The sequence below is a fragment of the Triticum urartu genome, chromosome 4 (genome assembly GCF_003073215.2).
Source record: "Triticum urartu cultivar G1812 chromosome 4, Tu2.1, whole genome shotgun sequence".
NCBI lineage: Eukaryota > Viridiplantae > Streptophyta > Magnoliopsida > Poales > Poaceae > Triticum > Triticum urartu.
In genome coordinates, this window is record NC_053025.1 from 595605585 (window position 1) to 595632239 (window position 26655).

Sequence of the window (26655 nt, forward strand, 5' to 3'; positions counted from 1 at the left end):
CCCGGCTTTCCGCGCGGGCCCCCCACCACAACTGATGTCATGGATTAGCAGAGGTCTGAGCTGGGGTCCAGCCAAGGACGTGCCTATACTACAAAGCCGCATTCGAGATCTCTTCGAGGGAGAATTTAATTTGGTTGTGGTAATACAAGTTATGCTGGTTCGTCAAGTCCAGCCTTGCAAATGCCGGCCCCTTCGCTTGTGGGAGTTCAACCCAGAAGGACCGTGTGCCATTCAAAGTTTCCTCGGCCTGACGCACGAGGAGATGTACAAGTCATTCTTCGGACCTCAAATAGAGTGTCCGGATACTACCGAGGACGCGGGCCTGAGCAGCAACTGCGCCGCCGAACAAGTAAGAAATCCCCTAGCCGAACACACTGTCTTTTATTCATCATGAAGTTATTTCTAAGAGTTAGCTCTTTGACCAAGACTGGCTAACAAAGGCGAAGATGATTCGGTGTTTGGCCCCCCTCCCTGAGGGTTTGGAAAATCCGGTATTGGAAAAGATGCTCAAGCTCGCACCTTGCCCGGAGCCCTCGAAGGAAGATACAGGGGGAATAATACGGGCGGACGCGGGCCCCCATCGCTCCCAGTTCCAAACGAGGGAATGAGCGCCTCCATGAAGGAGGATAACCGGGGGAGGAAACGGACTGCTTTCGAGGATCCGGAAGCCGAGGCCTCCAAACGGGAGAAGAAGTCTCCCACAGAGGGTCCTGCCTCGGGGGCTGCTCTTGCCGCACAAAGTCCATGGGGGGATCAGCCCTCCAACGAGTCGTAAGTGATCCAAAAAAATACTTTAATAGTGAAGGTATACTATCTTTCTTCTGAGAAAATAACCGCTGCATATATCTTGCAGTTCGGGTCTTAGCCCTTCTCAGCTGAGCTCGTCTTCGGGGGATCTTCTTCAGGAGATAATGGAGAGCAAAACGCCTCCCCTGGACTCCTCCGCTCAAGAAGCGGGCGACCCCGAAGTGTCGTCACGGAGGGCCTCTCTGGATCCGGTGAGGCCAGAAGATAATCCCATAGACCCCCGAAGTCCCTAGCGTCCGGCTCTCGAGGAGAGCGAAGAAAAGAGTCCGGCACCGTCTGGTATGCGGTCGGACGTTCTGAGGGAGCTGTTGGGGCGAGCGGCCATCTCAGAAGAACACCGTACGCTGATGGGTACGGTGATGGAAAGAATTTCGTCCGCCGAAAGCGGATTACATGAAGCCTTTATGAGTCTACTGACAGGCTTTGAGGTACGTGAGATAATATGTGATAGTATCGCACATGTTAGGTGTGCCCTGTGTAGATAGTAGCCCCTGAGACTCTGGTTGTCGTCGAGAACGGCGGCGAACAGAGGATCATAGTCCCAGGAAATAACCAGACCGCCTTTATGTGCAGGTGGTGGAAGATCCGGTGGCTAGCTGGACTAGTGAGTTTGCCGAATTAAAACGGCAACTGGATGCGGCAGACGCCGACATCGAGCTTGTTAACAAGAGGCTTGACGAGGCACAGGGTAAGTGTTTTTTTCTGGTGAATGCCACGTAGTAAGAACAACATGATGCCAGTATCTTTAATATGTTGTGACTGCAGATGGAGCTGCCACCGTGGAAACCTTGCGGGCAGAACTTGCCCGAGCCAAAGAACAAGCGAGGATTAGTAATGCGGCTGCTTTGAAGGCGACCAAAGAGTTGAAAGCCGAGAAGGCCGCACATTGCGAGAGCAAAGAGAAGATGGCCAAGATGGCCATAGAATTAAAAGACACTGCCGACCGTTGCCGGCTCCTTGAAAGAGAAAACCGAGCGAAGGCAACGGACCTTGAGAAGGCCACGGTGGCGGACAAAGACACCTGCTCTGCTATGAGAGCGAAGAAGGAGGAGCTGCGGGAAGCCGAGGATATTGCGGCTGGGAAGCCCTTCATGCTACGGAGGAAGTTCGGAGATCCACGGTATGCCCCTCTGGATCGGCTGTGGAGTTCGGCAGATGCATATATGGACTTGGCAGTGAGTGCTGCCGATGCGGCCAAATACTTCCAAGGTCAAACAGATCGTGAGGTGGACAAGCTGTTCTGGTCGCAATTCAATGTTCCAAAGCATCTGCTTTCAATGACTGACCAGCTAGCCGAATGGGCCAAACTGAATAGGTTGTCCAGACTCGCCATGAGGTCTGTCGTGTGATCATTGTGGCCGGAGAGCCAAAGCCGAACAACTATTTCAGCTTAGTGCAACAGTCCTTGGTGCGGTGCCGCGCATTAACGATGAAGAGGTTGGCGTGCATAGAAGGCGCGCGGATGGCCTTTGCCCGTGTTAAAGCATACTGGGCGGAGATGGACGCTACCATTGTTGCGGCGCAGGGTTCGGCCATAGGCCGAGTGGCTGCCGAGCACTATTTCGAGGAGGTTCTCGAGGGGGCTCGTTTGATAGAGGCCCAGTGCTCGAAGAATATTATGTTTGAGTGACATGTATTCCCATTGTAAACACAATGTTTTTATGAAATTTTATAAGGCTGTGTTTATACTTTTGCCTGAAAGTAGTATGATGCCTCCTGTGCGGCCGTTTATGTATACATGTGTATAACCTGAAAGATTGCAGTCGTCGGCTTCAGCCCCCACGCATATAATGCGGAGGTGCTCGCAAAAAACGCGTGTTCACACTTAACCCAACGTCTTGGTCCTATTAAGGAGGTGATAGCGCAGCAAACGAGGCAACCGGACTATAATGCTTTAACGCTTTCACTTAGCCATAGGAGTTTGACAGTGGGCTACTAGATAGCCCCTGGTGGCTCCGCACTCTCCCGATCTCGGGGTGCGTACATGCCTGGTCGGGAAACGGCCCTTCGTTAAGGCGAAGGAATTCTAACATCCCTATAGTTCATCGAGTGGTTGACCAGTCTCACGCTATATCATGACAGTCAGTTTTCGGCTTTCTCTACTGAGGTGCTCGTCTGGATGAACCAGGGCACAATCACAGTAGTTCTCCTGGTGCTGCCTTAGCCGATAAAGCGGAACGTAAGGCACCAAAACACAGGAGCCGTGCAAACCCAACATTTGACCAAAGACAATGATTCGGAGCTGATGTATATAAGGCCAAACTCGCGACGCCGAACACTCCCTAAGGTATTCGGTCTTTATGGTATAAACCAGGCCTAAATAGTGCCCTTTGTAACAAGCCCCTTGTGTCCAGGTACTTGCATTATTCTGACGTGGCCACATGCCAAGACGCCAGCATCCTTCTCAATTTAGCTGAGAATTCGGTGGATGTGTATCAACAAGAGACAGTAAAAAAGGTTTACGCAGGGTCTTAATCTAAAAAGAATCCTTGGAGCGGGTCCCTGCTGCACGTCTGCACCTGTGTCTCCGTTGTGCCGTATCCTGGACGGGTGTAGCACGATGATCATTTGTAAAAGAGAGGAACTTGGGTGAAAAAGTTGTCGTGCAAAAAGATAGTTTTTAAAGAAACCATGTATAACTAGAAATGAGTAGAAATTGCCACTCGTCTATGCGCGTTGATCCCCTTGTATTTGTAATAGGGGTGTGGCCATCAATCCGGTACAAATTACATATAGCAGCGCCAGACTCGTCTAACCGCGTCCGTGGTCTTGACGACCTATCAAATGCTTTAGTTGGTGAGGCCGTTTTTAGTGTGCGGCTGCCAAGGCAGTCACATTCTCTTCGGTGCGCAAAGATCGCTTAATACTTCCGTTCACTGTAATGATGCCACGTGGACCGGGCATCTTGAGCGTGAGGGAAGCGTAGTGCGGTATTGCATTAAAGCGAGCAAAAGCTTCGCGTCCAAGTAGTGCTTGATAACCGCATTGGAACGGGGCAATGTGGAATGTTAAATGTTCGCTACGGGAGTTATCGGGGAAGCCGAATATAACCTTTAGTAGCAGGGAGCCCGTGCAGTGAGCCCCTGGGCCTGGCGTTACTCCTTTAAAGGTAGTGTTGCTATGGCAAATTTTCGCTGGGTCTATCCCCATTTCACGGATTGTATCTTGGTATATCAGGTTTAAACTGCTGCCACTGTCCATCAGGACTCGTGCAAAGTGGTATCCATTAATTATTGGGTCTAATACCAGGGGAGCCCATCCTGCCCGCTAGATACTTGGTGAGTAATCACAATGGTCGAAAGTGACTGGTTGAGACGACCAGTGGCAGGGTTTCGCGGTGATAGGCCCTTGGGCATATTTATCTGGGAGGGCCGCTTTGCTTCCCTTGATCACATGTAATACGTTGACTGTTTTGACTTCTGATGGAAACTTCTTTTGTTCCCCAGTGTCTTGCTTGAGAGGCTCATCCTCATCTTTGCTTGGTGTATCCCCCCCCCTTGTGTACGGCGTTGAGCTTGCCAGACTGCTTGAAGACCCAACATTCTTTGTGGGTATGATTAGCGGGTTTACCAGGGGTGCTATGGATCTGACATACTTGGTCCAGAATTTTGTTCAGGCTGGACAGTTCATCTCTAGCGCCTTTAAAGGGCGGCTTTTGCTGACCTGGCCGAGAGCTTCGGAATCCGGCATGTACCGCCGTGCTCTTCAGGATGTTTTCTTTATTTCGACGCTTATTATTTTTGCTACGTCGGGATTTCCCGTTTTTGTCGCTAACTTCGTATGTGCTTGGGTCGCTGGTGCTGCATTTGGCTAGCCAGCTGTCCTCACCCGCGCAAAAGCGGGTCATGAGGCTTGTTAATGCTGCCATTGTTCTCGGCTTTTCTTGGCCGAGGTGTCTGGCAAGCCATTCGTCGCGGACGCTATGCTTAAAAGCTGCCAAGGCTTCGGCGTCCTGGCAATCAACTATTTGGTTCTTCTTAATAAGAAACCTATTCCCAAGCTTTCGGGCTGACTCTCCGGGCTGTTGAGTTATATGACTCAGATCGTCCGCATCCGGGGGTCGGACGTAAGTCCCTTGAAAATTTGCCCGAAAAGCGTCTTCGAGCTCTTCCCAGCTTCCAATGGAGTTTTCGGGGAGGCTTTTAAGCCAGTGCCGAGCTGGCCCTTTGAGTTTGAGGGGTAAGTATTTAATGGCGTGGAGATCTCCACCATACTTTGCTGCTGTGTTGAGTATTTTACTCCATCTGATTTGGAGTGTGTCCTGCGCATCCTTGAGCCTTTGCTTCTGATTTTTCAGACTCCTCGCGGTAGCAACAAGCCTTTGACGGGCATTCTGATGCTCCGGGTGCCTGTCCGGCGTTATGTCATCCGGACTATTATCTTCGACAGAATTGGTTTGTTCAGTTTGATTCTCCGTATTGCCGTGGTCTGGTAGTGGTTCGCCTTGCTCCAATGCTGGGTCTGTATGATCGTTATTTCTGCCGAGGCGGGATTTGGGGCGGTGCTTACGTCGCCGCTTTGACTGCTTCTCGAGGAGACTAGCCTTCGTTGCGTCCTTCCATTCCTCGTCGTCGTCTTCTTTTGGTGTGTCCACCATGTATACGTCATATGATGAGGTGGACGTCCAGTGGCCCTGTGGGCGGTGGTTCCTCTTTGCCTCCCGCATCGTCGTCCATACCATCGATGTTTTCGGAGTCGAAGTCGAGCATGTCTGTTGAGTCGTCGACAGTGGCTACCAAGTGGGTGGTGGGTGGGCCTCGAATTTCTTCGTCGTCCGCATCCCAGTCCTGCTGGACATAGTTCAGCCAGGATTCTCCTGACAAGGAGAGAGACCTTAATGAGTTCAGTATGTCGCCAAAGAGCGAGCGCTGAAAAATATTCACGGAGTTAAACTCCATGATCGGCGCCCAATCGGATTCGATAGGGAACGGCGCAGGCGGTTCGGAGTCCGTGGCCGGAGAAAGATCTAGCAGTTTAACAACACGGCTCTCGTGCAAGGCAAGGTCGATGTTCGGCTCGATCGCCGCTGAGGGTAAGGCCTCGTGGCGGGGTCCATCCACCCGTCCGCGGAAGGCGCGACTGGCTCCGAATTGAGGGTCGGAGCGGCTGCCGGTGCGATCTCCTTAACACTGTCCGATGGGAGAGCTAAGTCATGCTCATCACGACCGCGTGGCGCACAAGGCAGAGACTCGAATCCATCGAAGATCAAATCTCCACGGATATCGGCCGTGTAGTTTAAGCTTCCAAACCTGACCAGGTGGCCAGGGGTGTAACTTTCCATCTGCTCCAGACGGCCAAGCGAATTGGCCTGCTGTGCAAAGCCGTCGAGCACGAAGATCTGTCTGGGGAGAAAAGTCTCACCCTGGACCACATCGCTATCGATGATAGTAGGAGCCATCAAGCCTAACAGCGACGACATAGAGGAACTCTCAATGAAAGCACCAATGTCGGTGTCAAAACCGGCGGATCTCGGGTAGGGGGTCCCGAACTGTGCATCTAGGCCGGATGGTAATAGGAGGCAGGGGACACGATGTTTTACCCAGGTTCGGGCCCTCTTGATGGAGGTAAAACCCTACGTCCTACTTGATTAATATTGATGATATGGGTAGTACAAGAGTAGATCTACCACGAGATCGGAGAGGCTAAACCCTAGAAGCTAGCCTATGGTATGATTGTATGTTGTCGTTGTTGTCCTACGGACTAAAACCCTTCGGTTTATATAGACACCGGAGAGGGTTAGGGTTACACAAGGTCGGCTACAAAGGAGGAGATATCCATATCCGTATTGCCTAGCTTGCCTTCCACGCCAAGTAGAATCCCATCCGGACACGAGACGAAGTCTTCAATCTTGTATCTTCATAGTCTAACAGTCCGACCAAAGGATATAGTCCGGCTGTCCGGAGACCCCCTAATCCAGGACTCCCTCAACAACCAAAAGCCTAAGCTTGGGGATGCCCTCAAAGGCATCCCTTCTTTCGTTTTCGTCCATCGGTAACTTTACTTGGAGCTATATTTTTATTCGCCACATGATATGTGTTTTGCTTGGAGCACTTGTATGATTTGAGTCTTTGATTTTTAGTTTACCACAATCATCCTTGCTGTACACACCTCTTGGGAGAGACACACATGAATTGGAATTTATTAGAATACTCTATGTGCTTCACTTATATCTTTTGAGTTGGATAATTTTTGCTCTAGTGCTTCGCTTATATCTTTTAGAGCACGGCGGTGGTTCTATTTTATAGAAATAGTTGATCTCTCATGCTTCACTTATATCATTTTGAGAGTCCTTTAGAACAGCATGGTAATTCACTTTGGTTATAAATTTTAAATGCTAAGAGAAGTTGGATGCTTGATAGATTATTTTGAGATATAAAGGTGGTAATATTAGAGGTGTGCTAGTTGAGTAATTGTGAAATTGATGAATACTTGTGTTGAAGTTGGCAAGTCCCGTAGCATGCATGTATGGTAAACTTTATGTGACAAATTTGAAGCATGGGGTGTTCTTTGATTGCTTTCCTTATGAGTGGCGGTCGGGGACGAGCGATGGTCTTTTCCTACCAATCTATCCCCCTAGGAGCATGCACGTAGTGCTTGGTTTTGATGACTTGTAGATTTTTGCAATAAGTATGTGAGTTCTTTATGACTAATGTTGAGTCCATGGATTATACACACTCTCACCCTTCCATCATTGCCAACCTCTTCGGTACCGTGCATTGCCCTTTCTCACCTTGAGAGTTGGTGCAAACTTCGCCTGTGCATCCAAACCCCGTGATATGGTACGCTCTATCACACATAAGCCTCCTTATATCTTTCTCAAAACAGCCACCATACCTACCAATTATGGCATTTCCATAGCCACTCCGAGATATATTGCCATGCAACTTTCCACCATTCCATTTATTATGACACGCATCATCATTGTCATATTGCCATGCATGATCATGTAGTTGACATCGTATTTGTGGGAAAGCCACCGTTCATAATTTTTTCATACATGTCACTCTTGATTCGTTGCATATCCCGGTACACCGCCAGAGGCATTCACATAGAGTCATATTTTGTTCTAAGTATTGAGTTGTAATTCTTGAGTTGTAAGTAAAAAGAAGTGTGATGATCATCATTATTAGAGCATTGTCCCAGTGAGTAAAGGATGATGGAGACTATGATTCCCCCACAAGTCAGGATGAGACTCCGGACGAAAAAAAGAAGAGAAAAGATGCCAAAATAAAAAAAGAAAGAAGGCCTAAATAAAAAAAGAGAGAAAAAGAGAGAAGGGTCAATGTTACTATCCTTTTTGCACACTTGTGCTTCAAAGTAGCACCATGATCTTCATGATAGAGAGTCTCCTATGTTGTCACTTTCATAAACTAGTGGGAATTTTTCATTATAGAACTTGGCTTGTATATTCCAATGATGGGCTTCCTCAAATGCCCTAGGTCTTCGTGAGCAAGCGACTTGGATGCACACGCACTTAGTTTCTTTGATGAGCTTTCATATATTTATAGCTCTAGTGCATCCGTTGCATGGCAATCCCTACTCCTTGCATTGACATCAATCGGTGGGCATCTCCATAGCCCATTGATTAGCCGCGTCAATGTGAGACTTTCTCCCTTTTTGTCTTCTCACACAAGCTCAATCATCATATTCTATTCCACCCATAGTGCTATTTCCATGGCTCGCGCTCATATATTGCGTAAAAGTTGAAAGAGTTTCAAAAGGCTCAGTATGAAACAATTGCTTGGCTTGTCATCGGGGTTGTGCATGATGAGAGCATTTTGTGTGACGAAAATGAAGCATGGCCAAACTATATGACTTTGTAGGGATAAGTTTTCTTTGGCTATGGTATTTTGATAAGACATAATTGCTTGATTAGCATACTTGGAGCATTACTATTTTTATGTCAACAATAAACTTTTATCTTGAATCTTTTGGATCTGAACATTCATGCCATAATAGAGAAAAATACATTGAAGAATATTCTAGAAAGCATTCCACATCAAAAATTCTATTTTTATCATTTACCTACTCGAGGACGACCCGGAATTAAGCTTGGGGATGCTTGATACGTCTCCAACGTATCTATAATTTTGATTGTTCCATGCTATTATATATTCTGTTTTGGATGCTTAATGGGCTTATTTATACACTTCTATATTATTTTTGGGACTAACCTATTAACCGGAGGCCCAACCCAAATTGCTGTTTTTTTGCCTATTTCAGTGTTTCGCAGAAAAGGAATATCAAACAGAGTCCAAACGGAATGAAACCTTCGGGAGCGTGATTTTTGGAACAAACATGACCCAGAGGACTTGGAGTGGACGTCAAGCAACCAACGAGGATGCCACGAGGCAGGGGGTGCGCCCTCCACCCTCGTGGCTTCACCGACCTACTTCTTCCTCCTATATATACCTACGTACCCTGAAAACATCCAGGAGCACCACGAAACCCTATTTCCACCGCCGCAACCTTCTGTACCCAAGAGATCCCATATTGGGGCCTTTTCCGGAGCTCCGCCAGAGGGGGCATTGATCACGAAGGGCCTCTATATCAACTCCATGGCCCCTCTGATGATGTGTGAGTAGTTTACTTCAACCTTCAAATTATCAGTTTGGTTTGGCCTACTAGATTGATCTTTCTTGCAATGGGAGAAGTGCTTAGGTTTGGGTTCAATCTTGCGGTGCTCGATCCCAGTGATAGTAGGGGAAATGACACGTATTGTATTGTTGCCATCGAGGATAAAAAGATGGGATTTATATCATATTGCGTGAGTTTATCCCTCTACATCATGTCATCTTGGTTAAAGCGTTACTCCGTTCTTATGAACTTAATACTCTAGATGCATGCTAGATAGCGGTCGATGTGTGGAGTAATAGTAGTAGATGCAGGGAGGAGTCGGTCTACTTGTCACGGACGTGATGCCTATATACATGATCATACCTAGATATTCTCATAACTATGCTCAATTCTATCAATTGGTCGACAGTAATTTGTTCACCCACCATAATACTTATGCTATCTTGAGAGAAGCCACTAGTGAAACCTATGGCCCTCGGGTCTATTTTCCATCATACAAGTTTCCAATCTATTTTATTTTGCAATCTTTACTTCCAATTTATATCATAAAAATACCAAAAATATTTATCTTATTCTTATTATCTCTATCAGATCTCACTCTTGCAAGTGGCCGTGAAGGGATTGACAACCCCTTTATCGCATTGGTTGCGAGGTTCTTATTTGTTTGTGTAGGTACAAGGTGACTCGCGCGTGGTCTCCTACTGGATTGATACCTTGGTTCTCAAAAACTGAGGGAAATACTTACGCTGCTTTGCTGCATCACCCTTTCTTCTTCAAGGGAAAACCAATGCATGCTCAAGAGGTAGCAGTCAACCAAAGTTATATTAGAACACCCAAACCCCCTAAGAAAATTAAAGTTGAACCTAGTATTGCTATGGTTAAAGATCTCTTGGTTGATAATATTGACGGACATGTTATTTATTTCTATGATGAAGCTGCTAGAATTGCTAAACCCGATATGAAAGATTGTTAAAATAGGAGATCATTGTTATCATGGCTTATGTGATGTGGGTGCTAGTGTGAGTGCAATTCCTTATACCTTATATAAAGAAATTATGAATGATATTGCAGCTGCTGAGATAGAAGATATTGATGTTACTATTAACCTTGCTAATAGAGATACTATATCACCAATTGGGATTGTTAGAGATGTTGCAGTCTTGTGTGGGAAGATAAAATATCCTACTGACTTTCTTGTGCTTGCTTCCCCATAAGATAATTTTTGTCCCATTATATTTGGTAGACCCTTCTTGAATACTGTTAATTGTAAGATAGACTGCGAGAAAGATATTGTTACTGTTGGTTTAGGGGATATGTCTCATGATTTTAATTTCTCTAAATTTCATAGACAACCCCATGATAAAGAATTGCCTGGTAAGGATGAAATTATTGGTCTTGCTTCTATTGTCGTGCCTCCTACAGATCCGATAGAACAATATTTGCTAGACCATGAAAATGATATGTTTATGAATGAAAGAAGGGAAATAGATGAAGTATTCTTAATCAAGGGCCTATTTTGAAACACAATTTTCCTGTTGAAATCCTTGGAGATCCTCCTCCACCTAAGGGTGATCCCGTGTTTGAGCTTAAACAATTATCCGATTCTCTGAAATATGCTCAGCTTGATGAAAATAAGATATATCATGTTTGTCGGCGTTCTGGGAACAGGGGTCCCCAGACTTGCCTGCCTGCGGCCTGCGGCGTGGCTCGAAAGGGGGCCTAGCACGGCCCATCTTCGTCAACACAGATCCAAGACCCTCGCGAGGGGCCAAACCTCGCGGGGCGGATGACACGGAGCTTCCTCGGGCACGGCCTCATCAGGCTGGCTCGCGAGGAGGCGGAGAGATCAAGGCGGGGTACCTCACGAGGTGCTCGTGACGCAAGCCATGACGACCAAAGGCGCCAGGCGGGCGCCACCCGCGCAGTGTCCTCCTTTCCCCTTTGGTGCAAAGGGGGCAAGCACAGCCGCGGAGTACCGAGGCATCAGGCAAAGGTTGCCATTTCGGTGCAACAAGACCAAGACCAGGAGGACTGCAAGACGGAGGTCATCGTGGAGCCCAAGACGGGGTCACCACCAGCGCTTTGTGCAGGCGAAGACTACTTTTGTCAGGATAGCTGGTACTAGCTGTCCCCCTTCAAATTAGCCCGCCATTGTTGGCTCCCTTCCCGCTCGATATTTGGGAAGAGGACCAGGGCCTCTATAAATAGGACCAGCCACCCACAGGGTAAGGGGGTTCGATCGATCGGCTAGAGATCGAAATCAGAGAGAGAATCAAGAAGAGAGAGAGAGAGAAGGGTGACTGAACTCCTCCTAGCAGTTCATCCCCCCAGTCAAGAACAGACCCTCGCCAGGCTGTTCTTCCTTGTATTTCTCATCATCATCAGCCCAAGAGGCAATCCACCACACCACACACTGGAGTAGGGTATTACACCACAACGGTGGCCCGAACCAGTATAAACCTTGTGTCTCTTGTGTTGTTCTTTCCATAGCTTAGATCTTAGCGAGGCGGAGGGGTGCAGGTAGGTAGAAGGCGAAATCTCCACGCGCACCCCAGTGTTCGAACCTCAAGGGTCTGCCGGAACCCGAAATCCAACATTTGGCGCTCCAGGTAGGGGTGTACCAGAATTCGTCTTCCACCGCCCCGTTCTCCTCCGACCATCGCGTCCATGTCTGACGCTCGTCGGGCCCGCGCCGAGCGCCGGGACGCTCTCGCTTCCCGCGTCGCCCAGACGGCTCCTGTCGGCGGGCGTCCTCGCCGTTCCCCGTCACCTGCCGTCAACGCCGCCACCGGCCCGGCGGGGGACGAGCAGCAAGCGTCGTCTCAGCATCCGTCCGTGCGGCAAGACGGCCGCACCGCTACTCCCTCGCTCACCCCAGCTGGTTCTTCGTCCCGCACGCTCCGCGCACCCATGGAGGCTCGAGGTGCACTCATCGCGGCAAACAAGCTCCTGCGCTACCGTCCCGTCGATGATGTCTACGAAGAATGGCTCGACCGCATCGCCGAGCTCGTCCGCGCCGCAGGGGGCTCTCCTGCGCCGTCCGTTCCGCTGCACCGCACCCCACCCCGCGCGGGCGACGATGCTCCGGCGGCGCCCCGGCCGCCTCCTCCTCAAGAAGGAGCCATGGCTCCAAGGCGCGTGGCCCCTGGGCGGAACCCGCTCCGTCAGGTGCCAGCGCGGCAAGAGCAGAGCTGCCAAGAAGTCCCTCGCCCGCAAGAAGCTGCCCGGGCGCTCCCTGCTCCAGCGCGTCGTGACCATGCTCCTGCTCCCGCACGTCAAGACCCCGCGCTGCTCCCAGCTGCAGCGCGTGGGGACATGCAAGACCAATCTCTCCGCCACCTAAGGCCTCCCGTGGCCACAGCAGGCTGCCGTGCCTTCACCGCCGAGCTACGCAACATCGTGTGGCCCGGCAAGTTCAAGCCAGACTTGCCTCCTCGTTACGACGGCACGGCCAACCCTGCGGAGTTCCTCCAGCTCTATGAGCTGGGCATCGAAGCTTCCAACGGAGACGAGAAGGTCATGGCGAAGGACGGGGCCCGAGTGTCGCTCAAGGACGGGGCCCGCACCTGGCTCCTGAACCTGGCTCCAGGCACGATCTCCTCCTGGGATGGGGCCCGCACCTAGCTCCTGAACCTGGCTCCAGGCATGATCTCCTCCTGGGACGAGATGCGCACCCGCTTCATCGCCAACTTCCAAGGTACTCGCGACTGGCCACCCGCCGTGAGCGACATGCGCCACATCAAGCAACAACCTGGAGAGACCCTGCAGAAGTACATCCAGCGCTTCAACAATGCACGCCTCAAGATCCCCAAGGTGACTGAGGAGGCCATCATCTCAGCCTTCTCGGACGGTGTGCGCGATGTCAAGATGAAGGAGGAGCTGGCGATGCATGAAGACCTGTGCACTTCCTTGGAGCTGTTCAACTTGGCAACCAAGTGCGCCAGGGCTGAGGAAGGGCGTCTCTCCCTCCTCGAGCTGCCTGCCGCAGACCCAGAAGAGAAGAAGCCCAAGGCCAAGGATGTGAAGCGCAACGGGGCAGCCGTGCTCGTGGCAGAACCAGACACCAAGCGGGGCAGAGATCAGCCCGAATCCAAGGGCAGTCGGTACTGTGTGTACCACGACCTCCACACCCACAACACCAATGAATGTCAAGAGCTCCGAGCCGTGCGAGAAGGAAGGATCAGCCGTCGCCCCGACCGCGGTGGACGGGGCTACGGTCGAGGAGGAGGAAGGAACGCAGGACGCTGGGAAGACCGTGGCCGGTGCCAAGGGTGGCGCGATCAACCTCACGAGGATCGCTGGCAAGACCCGCCTCGCGAGGGAGACTGGAGGGATCAGCCTTGCGAGGATCGCCCGCAAGGCAACGCAGGCCTCCCTCCGCTGCCGCCGCAGCCAAGGAGAAACGAGGAGCGCCATCAGGACGAGGGGGCTGGGGGCTTCCAGGAGCCGTGCGCGATCGCCTGCATCCTGGGCGGGGATCAAGCCCCAGCCTCTCAACGCATCTTCAAGCAGTTCGCCCGCGAAGTGAATGCAGTCCTCTCCAAGCTCGAAGCCACGCGCCCTCTCAGGTGGTCGGCGTGCGCCATCACGTTCAGCTCAGCAGATCAGCTCAAGTGTGCGGCTACAGCCGGAGTCCTCTCGATGCTTTGTTCCCCAATCATCAGCAACGTGGTGGTCACCAGGACCCTCATCGACGGCGGGGCAGGGCTCAACATCCTGTCCGTGGAGACATTCAACAATCTCCAAGTGCCCTACAGCCAGCTTCAGCCAACCAAGCCTTTCTCTGGAGTCACCGATGGCTCCACGGTCCCGATTGGGCAGGTCCGCCTCCCTGTCACCTTCGGGGCACGCGACAACTACCGCACCGAGCTCATCGACTTCGACGTCGCTCACATTCGCCTGCCGTACAACGCCATCCTTGGGTACCCAGCGCTGGCCAAGTTCATGGCCGTAACTCACCACGGCTACAACGTCCTCAAGATGCCAGGAAGTGGCGGGGTCATCACAGTGCCCTGTGAAGAGAAGGACGCGGTGTGTTCCCTGGAATGAGCCTTTCAGGCCGCGTCACTGGAGGACCCGGATCGCGGAAGCAGGAGGCTTCCTGAGACCGCCCCCAAGAAGAAGACATCGTCAGGCGCGGCCCCTCAGGAGGCAGGCCCCTCTAGGCCCGCGCCTGCCCAGGGGGAACCTCCTTCCATCGCATAGGAAAGCACGCCCGGCGCCCTCCTCAGGCAGGGCTCGGGGGCTCTCCCCTGGAGGGCCACCGACCTGGCTAAGGTCACGAGGGAGGCGCTTGGGCACCCACATGGAGGCGTGTTTCGAAGCACGTTCCCCTCAAGAAGGAGTAAGGCAAGGAGAGCTAGACCCTCAGGAGTTCGTCAGCAAGGCCATTCAGGAGCTACAGGAGTCAAGAGTCGTGAAAGGCGGCCGCCGCCTACCAGCAGTGGCTCCCCATCCAGGCGAGGATGGTGGGCTGCGCGTCTGCATCGACATACCAGGGCTCAATCAAGTCGCTTCTCTAGAGCGCCTCTGGCCCTCGCGAGTGGGGCGCTGCGGAGGTCCACCCCACAGCTACGTTCGCATGCCTTATGGCTTGCCGAACGCGGCTGCCACGTACCAGCGCCTCATGAGGGACATCATGGAGGCTCAAGAGGCTAGGCGTTCCGCAGCCCTGGCGGAGATGGAGATGGTCCGCAAGGAGCCACCAGCTCCTCCGGAGCCTCCCGAGGCCCCTGGGCCTGGGGGCTCGTGAGGATCGGCTTCCGCAGCCAACCGAGTCTGCTACACCAACACTCCTTCGTCCTCAACATCATCAGGTGACATCTTTCAAGTTTCATTTCCAGTTGGGAGCGCCCCCAGGGCTGCATTATTCCCAGGCTGCGTGGGTCCGTCCCTGCGGCATGTACCCCCTTTTTATTTCATGTTGTTAGCTTACCTTGTTGGGGGCGCCCCTCGGGCTGCATCATCCCCAAGTCACTCGGGCTAGACCCAGCGGCATGTATCCCATTTGTGTTTATTTACGGTTATGCGTTCGACCCGCTATGCTTGATTATTTGATGCCGGTCCACGGCACCTCTTCTTCTCCATGCCGACCACTTGCACGTTAAAGGGGGGGGGGTACCTGAGCATCGCGACTCAGGGCTCTTACTGGCTCTCCAGCCCTCACACTCTGGCCTTGTCCACGGCATCGCGACCTGGCATACCAGCGACGGCTGAGACCAGCTCGAGGGCCGGGGCCCGAGGACGTAGAGTGCCGGCGTCTAACCAAATTTGCAGGAACACATCACAAGATAAGGCCCAGTGCCAGGCGCAACCCGCCTAGAGGTAGGGCCGCGTGAGTCCCGCGCTGGCTCACGGGTCCCCAGATACACCTCGCCAGGCCCTACCGTGCCAGCCACGTGTCAGGGCGGGGCTGTACATGCCCCGGGGGCTCCTCCCGGAGGGGAGCCCCCTCCCACGTACCGGTGGAAGCACCATGCTCCGCGCTGGCTGACGACACTGCCGAGGAGCGGCTATGCCCGTACACATACGGAAGCGCTATGCTCCGCGCTGGTGATAAACAAGTAAGGGTGGCCCCCGGGCCGCATCAACCTCAGGGAGCCCAGAGCTCAGTGTCTAGCCTCATCATAACGCCTCCCCTCGGGAGTGCCGCACGAAGGAGCTGGGCACAGGGGCTGCGCCTGGGTCACGCCCAGATGCACGCCACCCAGCCAGGCCCCCCGGGCCTAGTTCGTCGCGCGTCTCTCCCCGAGCGGAGCCAAGGTACGAAGGCCGTTTGAGCGTCAAGGGGGACTCCTGAGCATCGCGACTCAGGAGCCTAACTGGTCACGTAGCGCCTCACTCCTTAGTTCCAAAAGGCTAATGGCGGTTGAGGTATGCACGCGGCCGGGCTCTGCAGACGTAGAACGGTAGACCCACCCACATCACACCTCCCTACTTGCTATTCGTGCGCCAAGGGGGACTCTTGAGCATCGCGACTCAGGAGTCTAACTTGTCACGTAGCCCCTCACTCCTTGGCCCTGTCCTAGTTTCCGGTCGGGATTAACGCTGGGTGAGGTATGGGCGGGGCCGGGCTTTGCCGGCGTAGAACATAAGCAAGTAGGAAGGAAAAGCGCAAATTTCAAGGAATTCAAAAGCAAATATTACAGTCCACACTGTTATCTCAATGCCAAACGCAAGTTTAAACGCCTCCCCGAGGCATGATACATGTGTAGGAATTAAAGGCAGGACAGGAGCCACAACGGAGTCACTTGTCGGCGGTGGAGCAGCGCGGAGTGGATTCACATCATGGAGCAGCGGGGTCAGCAGCGCCTTGCTTCGGCTTGGTGCTGAAGGCCCGGAACTTCCCCAGTAGAGCCTCCGCGCGACCCTTCACGGCCTCGGCAGCGGCAGCGGCACGCTCGCCGCTTACTGGCTCCAGCAGGCTGTCGAGGTCGACGCCGGGATCGCGAAGGTAGATGTGGGTGAGGACCCGCGTCAGCGCTGTAGAAGACAGGACACGCGCCTCGGCCTCGGCCGTGGGGACAAGACCAAGGTCGACATCTTCAAGAGCGCGAACCAGGAAGGGAAGCAGCTTGGCGGGGCCGTCCTCGGCGCCAGCCAGCAGGCTCTCCAGGCCGCTGTCGTAGAGCATCCTCAGCGAGGAGCGAGCCTTCGCCTCCATCTCCGTGAAGGCCACGCGGTCCTCGACAAGAACCCGGGCCTTGTCGTCCAGCTCGGCCTTCCTCGCCCCCAACTCCTGCTCCAGCGCGCCTAGGCGGTCGCGGCGCTTCTTGAGCTTGACCTCCCTCTCCTTGACAGCCGCCTCGCGAGCCTTCACGCCTTCTTCCTGCTCTTGGCAAAGGCGGACCTCTTTCGCGAGCTGGTCCCGCAGGCCTTGCAGCTCGTCCTCCAGCGCCTTGCAGCGACCACGGACGTCGACCACCTCCCCCAGGGCTGTGTCACGAGCAGCCTTCGCCTCAAGGACGGCCTGCTTCTCCTCATCGCAAGCCGTCGAGGCCTGGACCAGCGCCACCCAAATCGAAGCGTCAGAGCGAACCCATCTTGAAGCCAGCTCCAAGCGCCCGGCCACCAAGCGAGGGTCGACGCCAAGAAGATCCTGCCGCAGTTGGTCCAGCTCAGCAGCAGCACGATCCAGAACGGCATGAGGAGTCGGAGAGACAGCAACCGGTGGAGTAGGAGGAGAAGGCGGCAGCGCGGCCACAGCATCCTGAGGCAGAGCCTGCTGCGCCCCAACGGCTCTAGTGGCGGCAGCAGGCAAAGGCACCTCGGGAGTCAGTTGGGCCATGGGGGCTGAGCTCGCCCCAGCTGGCTCAGCCAGGCCTGGCGAGGACGACCGGGCAGGAGAAGCCCGTGCGTCGCGGTCACCTTCCTTCGCGAGCAGAGGCGCTGCCACGGATGGAACCTCAGGAGCTCCCTTCGGCTTCTTTGCTGCGGGCGCCAGCCTATCCAAGAGATGCGGACGTCAAGCCTCAGAAGCAGAACAAGAAATAAAGACAAGAATCAAGTGCTTACGGGTCGTCGCCAATGAGCTCAAGCGGTCTCCGGCCAAATTTGAAGCCTGAAAGCCGGCTGGAAGGGTCAACCTCAGGAAGCTTGGAAGCGGAAGGCGCGTCTGTGGTCCGCCTCAGGGCCGGGGCAGACCCGTGGGAGATCAGCCCGGTCCTGTCCTTCTTTGGGATCGGGGGCAAGCTCCCGCCGTCCTGCTCGTCATCATCCTCGTCGTCATCGCTCGGAGAGAGGCGGAGAATGCGGGACCCGCGCCGGGGGAGGGGAGCCCTCGACTCTCCATCAGTCGCCTCGGAGTCAGGCCCTTTTTCCCACTCCCCTCCTTCCTCCTCTTCGCTGGAGTCATCGGAGGACACGTCCACCGATTCCCCGGGAGTTTCCATGGGCACGGGCCCGTCCCCGTTGAAGACGGGCATGGACTCCACTACCTGCTCCCAGTCGTCGCGGAGGAACAAGGGCGTAGGAGCACCCTCCAACCTCGCCACATCGCCCTGACCAGAGATTGGAGGACCGCGGCCAGATCTCCGTCGGCCAAGGCCGCGGGGCTCGGTTGGGGCCTCCACATCGGAAGCGAGTACTACCGAAGAGGAGCCAGCTGGTGCTCCAGGAATTCCCTCAGCAGCGACGCGCCAGTCAGCTTCACCGCTGCCATGTTGGCCGGCCTCAGATCCGCGTCCATCTTCTCCAACACCAGCTTTGCGCGGGGGTCCGCGAGCTCCGCTCGACCCCAATCGCTGGAGCTCGTGGGTTGCTCCGTAGGCAAGATCAGCCGAGGGTGGATGCGCCCAGCATCTGCCAAGACCCACTTGCTCCTGAAGCCCTCAATCCTTTTCCCGGGGTTCGAAATGGCAATGGCGCCACCGTACGCGACGAAGCTCGCGCACGCGGAAGCAGTACCACGAGAGGTCCGGAGGTAGAAGTAGTGGCGCAGCAAGGCCACTAAGGGCTGCACCCCTACGGGAGCCTCACAGTAATAGGCGAAGATTGCCAGGAGAAGGACGGAGTTGGGGTGGAGATGCAGAGCCTGTAGCTTATAATGGCGGAGGACAGAGAAGAAGAACTCGGAGAAGGGATGCACCAGGCCAGCAGCAATGGCGCTTAGGAAGAACAGATGGAAGGTGCTCCCTTGACCCTCAGGGGTGGCGGAGCCGGCCTTGAACACCTTCGCCCCGTCGATGACCTGCGCCGCCGCCATCCGGCGCAACCGTGCGAGGCTCGCCTCCGACACGTTCGGCGAGTCCAAGGCAGACGAGTACCAAGCTACGGCCGGGGACTGATGAGGTGCCATGGCTTCCTAGGTCACGCGGTCGGAGTAGATCTGGAAATTTTGGAGGAAGGAAGGAGAGGCGCAAGAAAGGGGATCTGAGCAGCAACCGGAGAAAGCAAAAAGCAAAGCCTAGGTAGATGCCGCTCCTTCATCAACTCGCGCGGTTGCTGAGGCGCTCACGTCCAATCAACCGCCACGCGGCGCCCAAGGCCACCGGCTGTTAGGGCCCGCGGCGCTTCGCCCTTGCCCTTCCGCCTCCCTGCACGGCCAAGTCTGGGCGCGCCTTGGGCCCGGGGGCTACTGTCGGCGTTCTGGGAATGGGGGTCCCCAGACTTGCCTGCCTACGGCCTGCGGCGTGGCTCGGAAGGGGGCCCAGCACGGCCCATCATCGTCAACACAGACCCGAGACCCTCGCGAGGGGCCAAGCCTCGCAGGGCGGATGACACGGAGCTTCCTCAGGCACGGCCTCATCAGGCTGGCTCACGAGGAGGTGGAGAGATCAAGGCGGGGTACCTCACGAGGTGCCCGTGACGCAAGCCATGACGACCAAAGGCGCCAGGCGGGCGCCACCCGTGCAGTGTCCTCCTTTCCCCTTTGGTGCAAAGGGGGCAAGCGCAGCCGCGGAGTACCGAGGCATCAGGCAAAGGTTGTCATTTTGGTGCAACAAGACCAAGACCAGGAGGACTGCAAGACGGAGGTCATCGTGGAGCCCAAGACGGCGTCACCACCAGAGCTTTGTGCAGGCGAAGACTACTTTTGTCAGGATTGCTGGTACTAGCTGCCCCCCTTCAAATTAGCCCGCCATTGTTGGCTCCCTTCCCGCTCGATATTTGGGAAGAGGACCAGGGCCTCTATAAATAGGACCAGCCACCCACAGGGTAAGGGGGTTCGCTCGATCGGCGAGAGATCAAAATCAGAGAGAGAATCAAGAAGAGAGAGAGGGAGAGAAGGGTGACTGAACTCCTCCTAGCAGTTCATCCCCCCAGTCAAGAACAGACCCTCGCGAGGCTGTTCTTCTTTGTATTGCTCATCATCATCATCCCAAGAGGCAATCCACCACACCACACACTGGAGTAGGGTATTACACCACAACGGTGGCCCGAACGAGTATAAACCCTGTGTCTCTTGTGTTGTTCTTTCCATAGCTTAGTTCTTAGCGAGGCGGAGGGGCGCAGGTTGGTAGAAGGCGAAATCTCCGTGTGCACCCCAGTGTTCGAACCTCAAGGGTCTGCCAGAACCCGAAATCCGGCAATGTTATTATTAGTGCTAACCTTTTAGAGCATGAAGAAAAGAAATTATTGAAAACTCTGAAGAAGCACCGTGCCGCTATTGGATATACACTTGATAATCTTAAGGGCATTAGTCCCACTCTATGTCAGCACAAAATTAAATTAGAGAAAGATGCTAAACCAGTTGTTGATCATCAACGACGGTTAAGTCCTAAGATACAAGAAGTGGTAAGAAATGAAATACTAAAGCTTCTGGAGGCAGGTATAATTTATCCTATTGTTGATAGTCAATGGGTAAGTCCTGTTCATTGTGTCCCTAAGAAGGGAGGTATTACCGTTGTTCCAAATAATAAGAATGAATTGATTCCTCAAAGAATTGTTACAGGTTATAGAATGGTAATTGATTTTCACAAATTAAATAAAGCTACTAGAAAAGATCATTACCCTTTACCTTTTATTGATCAAATGCTAGAAAGATTATCCAAGCATACACATTTCTGCTTTCTAGATGGTTACTCTGGTTTCTCTCAAATACCTGTGTTAAAAGATGATCAAGAGAAAACCACTTTTACTTGCCCTTTCGGTACCTTTGCTTATAGACATATGCCTTTTGGTTTATGCAATTCACCCGCTTCCTTTCAAAGATGTATAACTGCTATATTCTATGACTTCTGTGAAAAGATTGTTCAGGTTTTCATGGATGATTTCTCCGTTTACGGAACTTCATTTGATGAGTGCTTAAACAACCTTGATCGAGTTTTGCATATATGTGAAGAAACTAATCTTGTATTGAATTAGGAGAAGTGCCACTTTATGGTTAATGAAGGTATTGTCCTGGGGCATAAAATTTCTAAAAGAGGTATTGAAGTTGATAAGGCTAAAGTAGATGCTATCGAAAAGATGTTGTTTCCTAAAGATATCAAAGTTATAAGAAGTTTCCTTGGTCATATTGGTTTCTATAGGAGGTTTATTAAAGACTTCTCTAAAATTTCTAGGCCTCTCACTAATATCTTTAAAAAAGATATTCCTTTTGTCTTTATGATGACTGTGTAGAAGCATTTGAAATACTTAAGAAAGCCTTGATTTCTGCACCTATTGTTTAGCCACCTGATTGGAATTTACCCTTTGAAATTATGTGTGATGCTAGTGATTATGCTGTTGGTGTTGTTCTAGGACAAATAGTTGATAAGAAATTAAATGATATCCAGTATGCTAGTAAACTCTAGACAGTGCCCAAGGAAATTATGCTACTACTGAAAAAGAATTTTTAGTAGTTGTATTTGCATGTGATAAGTTCAGACCTTATATTGTTGATTCCAAAGTAACTGTTCACATTGATCATGCTGCTATTAAATATCTTATGGAAAAGAAAGATGCTAAACCTAGACTTATTAGATGGGTTCTCCTGCTACAAGAATTTGATTTGCATATTATTGATAGAAAGGGAGCTAAGAACCCCGTTTCAGACAACTTGTCTAGGTTAGAAATTGTTCTTGATGACCCACTGCCTATTAATGATAGATTTCCTGATGTAACATCCCAAAATTCTAAATTTTTGGAATGTTATATTAAATCAATATTTATATTTGTTGTTTGATTGTTGTGTGATTGATTGTGTGAAATTGAGTGGAATTTGAAACTTCTTTGAAAGTTGAATGAGAGGGAATAAGAGGACTTTCCCAAAAGTGTTTCCATCTGAAATGAATTGAAACCTCATTTGAAAGTAATGCAAACTTCATGCCACTCAAGGACTTTCAAGAGAGGAGATGAAATGACTTCTCCAAAGTTTAAATGAAAGAGAGTGGGGAGTTAAACCACTTTTGAAATTCCATTTGGAATCCTTCCCATTTGAATAGTTTCAAATTCCTCTGACCCATTTCAAAATAAAGAGAGGAGCAATATGACACTCCAAACGAGGGGCAAATTTGAAATATATTTGAATGAGGAAAACATAAAAGATTTGGAAGTGGTTTGAATTTCAAGTTCAAAAAAAAACTATTTAGGAGTTATTTGACTTTTAATCAAATTATTTTTCACCTAAAAATAAATAGATGGATATAAGGGTAAAATGATTCCCTTCAATGGAAAATTAGGAGAAAATAATTTTAAAATAAGTTGGTATTTTAAAAATGATTTTTATTGGGTTTTATTGCAATAGCAACACTGTTTGACTTTTGTGATTTTTTGTGGATTTAATTTGAACTTGTAAAATAGTTCATATTGTGAGAAATCTTTCTCTGAAAATTTTGATATATTATATGGGTACATAATATTTTGTATTTACTTTTGATTCTTTTTTGTCAAGTCTGTGCTTTATATATAAAAAAGAGAGGGGCCGAAGCCACCGAGGCCCAACTCCCACCGAGGCCCATGGCCTCCCCCTCTCGCACCGAAGCGCTAAGCGCTCGTCGACCGCTCCTCTCGCTCGTTCCCTGCCACTGACTCACGGGCCCCGCATGTCATCCCCATCCTCTGACATTTTCTTTCGTGTTCATCACGGGAACAATATCCCGATGCAAATCCTCTCGATTCGATCCGTTCGTTGCCCCTCGCGCAAGACCGACTCCATATAAATATCCCCCTCCTCCTCCTCATCTGATTTCGCAAAAATTGGAAGGTTTCAATCTTGTTTCACCCCGAATCCAATCTCGTCGGAGTTCCCCGTCGCCTAAAGGATGTTTCCGCTGCCACTGAAGGTTACTCGAGCCCTCTTTCTCCTCTGTTTCTTCATGCCTCTCTACTAACACACCTACCTGACTCCTTCTCCTTCGTAGACGCGTGCGGGAACAACTCCCCGGCACCTTTCAAATCTCGCCTGTCGGCGTTCTGGGAACGGGGGTCCCCAGACTTGCCTGCCCGCGGCCTGCGGCGTGGCTTAAAGGGGGGCCCAGCGCAGCCCATCTTCACCAACACAAACCCAAGACCCTCACGAAGGGCCAAGCCTCGCGGGGCGGACGACGCAGAGCTTCCTCAGGCACGGCCTCGTGAGGCTAGCTCACGAGGAGGCGGAGAGATCAAGGCAGGGTACCTCACGAGGTGCCCGTGACGCAAGCCATGACGACCAAGGGCGCCAGGCGGGTGCCAACCCGCGCAGTGTCCTCCTTTCCCCTTTGGTGCAAAGGGGGCAAGCGTGGCCGCGGAGTACCGAGGCATCAGGCAAAGGTTGCCATTTCGGTGCAACGAGACCAAGACCAGGAGGACTACGAGATGGAGGTCACCGTGGATCCCAAGACGGCGTCATCACCAGAGCTTTGCGCAGGCGAAGACTACTTTTGTCAGGATAGCTGATACTAGCTGTCCCCCTTCAAATTAGCCCGCCATTGTTGGCTCCCTTCCCGCTCGATATTTGGGAAGAGGACCAGGGCCTCTATAAATAGGACCAGCCACCCACAGAGCAAGGGGGTTGGGAGGAGAGAAAAAGAAAGGATCAAAGAGAGAGCGGAGGGGTTCGAAGAAGAAGGCTCTTTAGAGAGAGGTTTCGATCAGAAAGAGAGAGAGAGAGAACGGTGACTGAACTCGTCCCAGCAGTTCATCGCCCCAGCCAAGAACAGACCCTCGCGAGGCTGTTCTTCCTTGTATTGTTCGTCATCATCAGCCCAAAAGGCAATCCACCACACCACACACTGGAGTAGGGTATTACACCACAACAGTGGCCCGAACCAGTATAAACCCTGTGTCTCTTGTGTTGTTCTTTCCGTAGTTTAGATCCTAGCAAGGCGGAGGAGTGCAGGTAGGTAGGAGGCGAAATCTCCGCGTACACCCCAGTGTTTGAACCTCAAGGGTCTGCCAGAGCCCGAAATCCGACATTTGGCGCGCTAGGTAGGGGTGCGCCGGGATTCGTCTTCCACCACCCCGTTCTCCTCCGACCATCACGCCCATGTCTGATGCTCGTCGGGCCCGCACCGAGCGCCGGGCCACACTCGCTTCCCGCGTCGCCCAGACGGCCCCTGTCGGCAGGCGTCCTCGCCGTTCCCCGTCACCTACCATCAACGCCGCCACCGGCCCGGCGGGGGACGAGCAGCAAGCATCGTCCCAGCATCCGTCCGTGCGGCAGGACGGCCGCACCGCAACTCCCTCGCTCACCCCAGCTGGATCTTCGTCCCGCGTGCTTCGCGTGCCCATGGAGGCTCAGGCTGCACTCATCGCGGCAAACGACCTCCTGCGCTACCGTCCCGTCGATGATGTCTACGAAGAATGGCTCAATCGCGTCGCCGATCTCGTCCGCGCCGCAGGGGGCTCTCCTGCGCCATCCGTTCCGCTGCACCGCACCCCGCCCCGCGCGGGCGATGAAGCTCCGACGGCGCCCCGGCCGCCTCCTCCTCAGGACGGCGCCATGGCTCCAAGGCGCGTGGCCCCTGGGCGGAACCCGCTCCATCAGGCGCTAGCGCGGCAAGAGCAGAGCTGTCAAGAAGTCCCTCGCCCGCAAGAAGCTTCCCGGGCGCTCCCTGCTCCAGCACGTCGCGACCCTGCTCCTGCTCCCGTGTGTCAAGACCCCGCGCTGCTCCCAGATGCAGCGCGTGGGGACATGCAAGACCAAGCTCCCCGTCATCCAAGGCCTCCCGTGGCCACAGCAGGCTGCCGTGCCTTCACCGCCGAGCTACGCAGCGTCGCGTGGCCCGGCAATTTCAAGCCGGACTAGCCTCCTCGCTACGACGGCATGGCCGACCCTGCAGAGTTCCTCCAGCTCTACGAGCTGGGCATCGAAGCTGCCAACGGAGACGAGAAGGTCATGGCGAACTGGTTCCCCATGGCACTCAAGGACGGGGCCCGCACCTGGCTCCTGAACCTGGCTCCAGGCACAATCTCCTCCTGGGACGAGATGCGCACCTGCTTCATCGCCAACTTCCAAGGCACTCGCGACCGGCCACCCGCCGTGAGCGACATGCGCCGCATCAGGCAACAGCCCGGGGAGACCCTGCAGAAGTACATCCAGCGCTTCAACAACGCGCGCCTCAAGATTCCCAAGGTGACTGAGGAGGCCATCATCTCGGCCTTCTCCGACGGCGTGCGCGACGTCAAGATGAAGGAGAAGCTGGCGATGCATGAAGACCTGTGTACTTCCTTGGAGCTGTTCAACCTGGGAACCAAGTGCGCCAGGGCCGAGGAAGGGCGTCTCTCCCTCCTCGAGCTGCCTGCCGCAGACCCAGAAGAGAAGAAGCCCAAGGCCAAGGATGTGAAGCGCAAGGGGGCTGCCGTGCTCGCGGCAGAACCAGACACCAAGCAGGGCAGAGATCAGCCCGAACCTCCCAAGGGCAGCCGGTACTGTGTGTACCACGACCTCCACACCCACGACACCAACGAATGTCAAGAGCTCCGAGCCGTGCGAGAAGGAAGGATCAGCCGTCGCCCTGACCGCAGTGACCGGGGCAACGGTCGAGGAGGAGGAAGGAACGCAGGACGCTGGGAAGACTGTGGCCCGCGCCAAGGGTGGCGCGATCAACCTCACGAGGATCGCTGGCAAGACCCGCCTCGCGAGGGAGGCTGGAGGGATCAGCCTCACGAGGGAGACTGGAGGGATCAGCCTCGCGAGGATCGCCCGCAAGGCAACGCAGGCCTCCCACCGCTGCCGCCGCAGCCAAGGAGAAACGAGGACCGCCACCAGGACGAGGGGGCTGGGGGCTTCCAGGAGCCGCGCGCGATCGCCTGCATCCTGGGCAGTGCACAAGCCCCAGCCTATCAGTGCATCTTCAAGTAGTTCGCCCGCGAAGTGAACGCAGTCCTCCCCAGGCTCGAAGCCACGCGCCCTCTCAGGTGGTCGGCGTGCGCCATCACGTTCAGCTCAGCAGATCAGCTCAAGTGTGCGGCTACAGCCGGAGTTCTCCCGATGCTTTGCTCCCCGATCGTCAGCAATGTGGTGGTCACTAAGACCCTCATCGATGGCGGGGCAGGGCTCAACATCCTGTCTGTGGAGACGTTCAACAACCTCCAAGTGCCCTACAGCCAGCTTCAGCCAACCAAGCCTTTCTCTGGTATCACCGACGGCTCCACGGTCCCGATTGGGCAGGTCCGCCTCCCTGTCACCTTCGGGGCACGCGACAACTACCGCACCGAGCTCATCGACTTCGACGTCGCTCACATTCACCTGCCGTACAACGCCATCCTTGGGTACCCAGCGCTGGCCAAGTTCATGGCCGTAACTCACCACGGCTACAACGTCCTCAAGATGCCAGGAAGCGGCGGAGTCATCACGGTGCCCTGTGAAGAGAAGGACGCGGTGTGTTCCCTGGAACGAGCCTTTCAGGTCGCGTCACTGGAAGACCTGGATCG